Source organism: Coturnix japonica, chromosome 19 (genome assembly GCF_054131305.1).
Source record: "Coturnix japonica strain WE chromosome 19, WE-NBRP24, whole genome shotgun sequence".
Lineage (NCBI taxonomy): Eukaryota > Metazoa > Chordata > Aves > Galliformes > Phasianidae > Coturnix > Coturnix japonica.
In genome coordinates, this window is record NC_140681.1 from 9,063,429 (window position 1) to 9,071,674 (window position 8,246).

Here is an 8,246-nt window from a genome sequence, read left to right on the forward strand (position 1 = left end):
TGACTTTGTTCCTCTGGGTTATACAGAAAACCTCTTTGGAAAATGCTCATAGTTGCTGAAGGATTAAGGAGATCTACAGGAGAGAAAGCAAAGAGCTCTAGTTGCAGATTGCAGACTGCAGCACGTTCCTGTTAAATTTGAAGGCAAAAGTTTGCTTTGGTTCAAGAATGGATCCTGATTTTTTTTAAAGTACTTATTATCCCATTCGATAAAAGCCATACTTTGTCACAGAAATGCAGAAAGAAAAAAAAAAAGAAACGCTTAACCTCCTATTTGCTATTTATTCACCTCCTGCTGCAATGCAAACTGCTCTTCGGAACACGGACTGAAGCAGCGGTGCCGGTATCGGGGCTGCTGCCCTCATCCCTCCGGGCATCACTCCCGTCCGGAGTGGGGCTCCTCCCGTCGCTGAGCAAAGCGCTCTCGGCAGAGTCAGCAGAGGGAGCAGCAGCCTCAAGTCTCCTTCACCCTTCAAGGAGCAACCTGGGGAGAGGCTTCCAGGCCAGCCCAGCACAAACTGGAAGGCTGAAGGCAAGGGCAGAAACAGCATGATGCTGTGGACCAGAAAGCTAAGCAGCAGCTGGTGCCCGAGATATTTCCTGCACGGCACCAATCACAGCTTCACACCATCCACTTCTCAGTGAAACAGCAAACTGGAGAAGGTACTAAAATCCCCACTTGCTGTCAGTGCCATTATAGTACAGCATTTGACCCTATTACACAATGGCCCCAGGAGCACAGAGCCCCAGGAGAACATGCAGCACCCAAGGAGGGCACTGGAATGAAGCCTGCACCAAACCTATACAACGCTAAGTGACAACACCTTGTTTTCCTCTTTGAAAAAACTAGATTCATTTTTTTTTTCCCTCCCAACCCCAACAAATGCTGAGATTCTATGTATAGCTTTGTCATCCTCCCAGTTTAAAAATATTATAGACAAATTCCTGGGTTTTTCCTATTTTTAGTTGCTATTGTCCACTGACATTTCATTGGGCAGTATTGACTTGGATCTATCTATCTATCTATCTATCTATCTATCTATCTATCTATCTATCTATCTATCTATCTATCCACACACACACGCACACATATGGATCCTGCAGAAGCTTGGAGGGGGTATGTCAGCAGGAAATGACCAGGCAACACAAGATGCAATGTATTTGTCCATTTCAGTACATGAGTTAGAGCTCAGCTCAAGGGATGCTGCTGCACTTCCTCAGGGTCCTGCTGTCTTCTCCCCTAGGTACCCTTGGATTCAGAAGAAGAGAGAAGGTAATGCCTGCATGGGAACTAGCTCTGGTCAGTGGAGATCCCAACACAAAACTGCTTTTTTCTTTTGGTCTCTGTATTTTCTCCTTCAGATGACTGTCACTTCACCTTCCTCAGAGGAGACTTGATTTGGACGCACACAGATCACATTCAAGTGGAAGCAGAGTCCCAGTCCCTAGGATACTTCTGGGAAAGCAACATCAATTTCTGATGGAAGTTCTTTTACAGAATTGAGGAAGAACCTTCTCATCCACCCAGCTAAGTGAGCTGCTTTCACCATGACCTCTTGGTTCAGTTCCACATTGGGAACCCCTAACATTGTCCAACATTGATGGACACAGTAAATGGGGACATGACATCCTCCAATGCCAAGCTCTTCATCATGTCAAAGAACCTGAAAAAGTAGAGGAAGCATATTCTTCCAGACTGGTCCAGGAGCATTTGGGAAAGCTGGAAACTCTTTAGGATTTAGCTGCCTATGCAGTTACTTCTGAAATGCAGAGCCAGGCAGGTCTGCTAGCACGTCTCAGTGCCAGCCTTACCTTCAACACTATCTGACCCACAGCATCCTGTTCCCATTGAGGAACACAGTGGGGCACCTTCCCTTCTCCAAAGCCTCACAAAGACCCTCCACCCTCATCCACAATCCTTGCTGGCTTTGACATTTGCGCACACGTTCCTGTGACTGACCTCAGTGAAGCTGGAGTCTGATGCAGAAGGGAAAATATTCCCTTCACTTGACATACCCATGTGTCAAAATGAAACAGGCTTGTACCAGGGAAAAACCTTGTTGTTATCAGTGTGACATTGTGGAGGCTCGTGATCATAATCCAATATTAGCGTGTGATAGGGATCCCGCTGGCAGTGCCGGGGGACAGATGGGACCTTGGGGGTGACCTCTGCCTGGCTAACAAGGCTGCCTTCACCTGCTGTGTTGCCCAGGCACACCTCTGCTCCAACACAAGTACTTTGGATTTTGGGAAGGGTCCAGGACTCCTCCCCAGCCCTCTCCCTCCTGCAAAGTGCTTGGGAGAGGCTCTATGGGCCTCCTTGACACCCTACAACCTTCCTTATAACAGGAAGGCTACCTCTCTTCTCATCCATCCTCTCTCTGGATCCATCCCTCTCTTCTGCCCATGAGGTCACATGCACATCTGAGTTCTTGCTCAGATTTACAGGGACCTCACATTTTTAGTTCAGTACTTCCATACCTCCTCTAACAACCATTATTTGCAGTTTATTCTGCTAATCCCAACTTCCACACAGCACAGAGCAGTGTCTCTGGGAGAAGAGGGCAGTCTCACTGCTCCCCACTTTGGGCACAGAACAAGAAGCAGAAAACCCAATAACTCTCCCTGCCCCCCACAGGCACACCTCTGAGCTCACCCTGCTTTAGTACATCTGGATTCATCCCTCCAAACCCATAGCCTTCATCCAAAATACTCTCAGCCAGCAGCACAGTCACCTGGGGCTCCATCTCATGTTGCTGGACATGCGTGATCCAAGCCCTTATTCATGGAGACAAATGGTTCCATTTTGAAGCACAGGTTCAGACGTAATAGCATAAAACTAGAAGCTGCGTCTCCAAGAGAAAAAATAGTAATCAAATATTCCAAGTCTAATAAGAATTTATGAGAATCCACTGGAGTGGAACAAATCAGAGTGGATTTGGCAGAAGCTCCAAGTAACTCCTTCATGGGTAATGCCTCCACCCCCCCGCCCAGCCTGCAGATAACCATAGTCCTTGGCTCAAAGGTCATTGCCTAACGTAGAACCTGGCCCAAGTCCCTGCTTCTGGACACAGACATCAGAAAGCAGGAGGCTTTTCATAGCCTCTCTCCTCCAGGAAGGGGTGTGTTTTGGTATCTGAACATGGAGCCGAAGGACAGAAGCCTTCATTGAGTATTGCTGAATATGAAAGTAAGCCCTGTTTCCTCACTGTGCAACATGACAGACCCAAAGAGACTCAATGATCTTTCCTCTTCCCATAAATAGAACAATACCTGTCAAAGGGTTGTGCTTGGACACGGACCTGAGGAGTCTTGTGCCAGGTGATAAGCTTATGAACAAGCCAAGAGCCTGCAGGAGAGCTGTAGCCAAACCCTGCAGGCATCCTGGCATGAGCCCCACACTAGATCAATAGGATGCACACGTGCTCCCAAAGGAGCATCAGTCCCTGCCCTACGAGCATCCCTGTATGGGAGATCCCTGCTGAGAGCATCCATTTATAACTGTGTCAGTGGAGATCCTCCTCAGCACTGAGTGCGGAAAAGCTCTTTACATCATAAATTGTATTTAAAGGCTCTTTCAAGAAGACAAGCAAATTTAAGAGGGCAGTTAGCTTCTGGCACTTAGATGCATAACTTTATTTGAGTATTCAATTTCCTCCTTCATTCATAAAGTAAACATCTGAGTTATCTGAAAGTGACTGTATACTTACGCAGTGTTTTCTTAAAAGAGTCAATAGGAGCAAGGCGACATAAAATGCTTCAGAGAGCATGACACAGGAAAACACAAGCCTTTAAATTATACACATTCAGGAAACGGTTGAATTCAGCGTTTTAGATGGAAAGGTTAAAATGTTTGTGCTGAATTGTATTAAATCTTTCACCAGTAAATCCTGTAGGAAGCAGAACATTTGAAGGAGACTACTTATTCCCAGTGTCTAGGAAAGACTCCCAGAGTTTCAAAGGAAAATGGCCATTAATCTCACTGGACAAGTGCAATCTAATAAAAGCTGTTGTTAAATTAAGGCAACATTGTTACTAATTGTTTTCCAAATTTAGTTTATTTCCCTCCCCAACAAAATCCTGTACTGAGATGGAGGACTTTCATTAAATTACTTCTTTTAGAGAGAAGGACTTCTGTACTGAGGATTGGAAGCCCATTTGTTAGGGAATAGTTTAATGTACAGTAAAAAAAATAACCCACGGAGTCAGATGTATATGTAGATGAAATCTTAGTCTGAGCATCGCCATCGTGGTATCAATACCCTACAGACCCTTATGTAGCAAGTGAGGTCCCCATTGTTTTGGGAACACAGAAGGTGCAGGGCAGGTTTGCAGGTTGGGTTCCCTCAGCAGGACCACCCCATGCTTATGCCCCTTGCAGCTGAACCTGATGATCCTTAAGGTCTTTTCCAACCTGAGCTATTCTGTTCTATGATTCTATGCCTGCTGGCCAACCCCACCAGCAATTGCAATTCTGAAACACAAGCCAAGCTTTGCCTCCATGACAAAATCCAGAAACCAGGAACTGGGGCCATTGCTGCCACTGACCTCTCATTTGACCTTTGGCATGTCGTGCTGCCTCACCGCATCTCAGCTCCATCACTGACAAAACACACACATGACAGATGACCATCCACATCAGGAGTGGGCCAAAAAGCATCCAAATCACCACAATGTCAGGGAGCCAAGCCCGAAATCCAGAGATTAAACATTTTACCAGTTTCATAGCACAGACTTGCCAAACATGCTTCTTTCCTTTGGATTTCTGGGTTATTCAGCATTTATACTCAGCAGGGCTATGCATACGACAACGAAACCCTAAGTCCTAGCACAGGAGAGTCTTCAAGCTGCAATGCTGATGACTTCATCCCAAAATGTTTATCATTTGACCTGCAAGAAATCCCCAAATGGGACTTTTGAGCCTGGTTCCAGGTATACCAAATAGCCAAGCTATCCTACAGTTGTGTGTGATGAAACCATCCCACTTCTAGATCTGCCTGGATGGTTAATATTAATTAATATTAATTAATATTAATTTTAATTCTGACCTTGTGTCTCAATTTTGGACAAAACCTCTCTGGGGAAGGGAATAGCTGCATGGGGAAGGGCTGCACATTCACATCCTCTATCCAAATTGCATCTGAATTAACACCTGATCTTGATGGAGGACTGAAAATGTCTGGCTGGATTCTTTTTATTTCTATTTATTTTTAATTTAGCACTTCAGGAGTCTGGAGAGCCTGAAAGATTGAAGCGCTGAAACATGTGAGCTTCTGTGGTCACTCAGACCTGGCTGGGAAGGGAAACTCTCTGCTTTCTTACAAAACAAACCAAAAGCAAAACAAACCAACTTTTCCTGGTGAGACTTTCATTCAATTCCACAGACTCAGGAAGCTTCGAGATAAGCCTCCGCTTCGAGGACACACTCAGAACAGCCCGAAGCCTAAACCCAGGCTGGCAATTAGCAGGAACACAGCAAGCTTAATGAATTAACACATTTAGGCAGCCTGACCCAGCATAGGAAAATAACCTAAATGTTCACGGTGTTTTCTACAGCCCATTGTGCACCTCAAAAAAAGGCATCGGTGGTTAATAAAAGCATGCCAGTATTCTAAGAAACCTCCCAAGGAAGTCCCCAGGTTTCCTGGTTGAACAGCACTATGGAACCATCAGGAATGGTTTTTTCCTTAAAAAAAAATAAAAATAAATCTACCACTGGATCCAGTGGGAAATTCAGAAGCATTCAAATGCTCCGTTAAAAAGCTTATAAACCTCAAGTCAGATTCTGGTTTGTTTAGACTTGGTTTCTGATGAAGAGATAAGCAGATTCCAAGCCAATTTTCTACTAATTATGGGCAGACCCCCAGCCTGTTTTCCTCTGAAAAAACGAAAACCTAATTTCAATAGGAGAATAGAAGACAGCTATTTTAACTGGAAAACATGGATGCTGTTGTGGTTTTGGCTATTGCTTCCTGCAAATGCAGTAGGGCTTGCTTGCCATTTATTCAGGCTGCCTTTAAAAAAGAAACTCTGTCCCCAGTGACCTCGCTGAACGCACTCCAGATGTAACTGATTTTGCGGTTACGTTACAAGCCCCATTGACACCACAAATGATTGGTGATGCACAAACCAAGCCAGAAAGGAAAAGCAAGCCAGAAAGGGAAAAACCAGGAGGTATCTTCATTTTAGAGCAACTACTGACTTCAAAAAGAAGAATCAAGAAAGTACACTCCAGGCAAACATTGGGACCTTCCAAAACCTGGAGCTGCTGAGGATAACATCTCAAAGCAGTCAGGGATGCCTCCAGGCTGCCCCAGGTGCCATGTTCAAAACCAGCAATGCAGTGCTTTCCCCTTTATTTTACAGATGTAGCAGAGACCTTCATGGAAGGAGGTAAGGCATGCCAAGCTGCTGCTCGTGCTCTCCCAGCCATAGGACCTCAAGGTTATTGGACCAGAGGTGGCTCTTCCCTCCCTGAGCTCATGGCCATTCATCCTGCTGGAGTGACACCAGCTCAAAAAAAATATATGTATATATAAAGGTGCCCAGGGAAAGAAAACAAGCTAGGGACAATAGCTACATCTGTATCTAAAGATAAGGGCAAGAGCAATGTCAAAGTCAATAACCTCAGAGCAGAGCCCGTCCAAGGCAGCATGCTGCTATTAAAACTTGCTGCTCGGAAATGACTTATCCATTATTAATATTTCAAATTGCTAAATCCTTTCTAATCATGTTTTAATACAAAGCATAGCCACATGATTTAAAAGCAAAGCTCAAGACAATGTCAGTCACTCCTGGGCGTGGAACAAAACCCACCACAGGAATACTGATGAGACCAAATTTCTGCAGGGATGGAGAATCTGGGAGCGGCTTTCCTGGGACCTCAGCCTTCTCCAATAGGCCATGTGGCTTTTCCATGCTGCAGGGCTGTCCTGAACACCACAGGTACCTTCCCTCTGAATGTGGAGCTCAGAGCAAAGCTGGCAGGTGAGTGAGGCTTAGCAGACCAACCCTGACATGTGGACAGAAGGCTGGATTTTGGAGCAAGCTCTAGGATGCACCAAGAGAACAGTTTCCTCTTTTCATTTTGCCACGGGATTCTGCATCTTAGTGAGCAGGAAGGATCACCAGTAACCCCAACCAAAAGTGGTGAAATGTCAGTTACTGTTGGCTGGCATTTACTTGGTTATGGAGGAGTGACAGCATGTATTTCTCCCTTGTAACAAGGAAAGGCAATGCCAACATGTTCAGCTACATCTAAATACCAGTTGCATATGAAGCTCCAGCCTTATTAGATGTATTTTATACAGTAATACAGATACCATGATGTACATGTGTTAATGAAGACATAGTATGTTTTAAATAAAGTAAAACACAGAAAAGCAAGCTCGTTACCTTCCTGGTGAATTTCTACAGAGAGGGGCTCAGAAACACTATCACTATCCCTGCACACCCACCATTAGCCATCACCCTCATTAGCTTTCCACTCCTGCTTAATGTTGATCATTAATTGGCTCAAAGCTCTCAAGGTCAGGCTCAGAAGTAGCAGTCACCCTGCAGTCCCAATCCACACCATCCCATAGTGGTGACAGAGAGCCAACACTCCCACAGAACAAACAAAGGTGAATCTGAGTAAACTGCCTCCCCAAAAGGCCACTTCACTGTGCCCTTTGAGCAGCAGCTTCCCCACTTCGCATTTATACCTGTAGACCTTTACTTACACAGAACTTCTATTATAGCCTCCATTGCTCTCATGGTAAATGATTAACACAGCCAGCTTCACCTTGCCGCTCCCCTTAGTCCTGCTCAAGCGTGGAGGGATGGTTTCCCCAGCACTATTCCACACTCTGCTCACAGGGGCCATAGCACTAAGAGGAGCCTGAGCACTGCGCTGCAGCCAGATGTTAACTGCAGGCTCCTGCAGCTAAATGCCCATCATTTCCATTCATTCCACAAGCCAGAGCTGTTCTCTTTTATTACAAGCAAAGAATGAACAGATGGGAAGGATAATACCAACACCTGAAGTAATAGCAACATTAGGGCCCCATACTGCATCCATCTGTGCCCACCTCTCTTTCTCTCTCATTCAGCCTCTGGGCAGTCCCACACCAAGGGAAATGCAAGAAGAGGTGGGATGGGGACCAGGGTTACCAGGAAATGCAAAGAGCATCTCGATAACAAGGTAAGAGATGGAGGTGGAACAAAGCTTCAATGCCAGTACCCCATGTCAGCAAAGGAGTTGGCTCT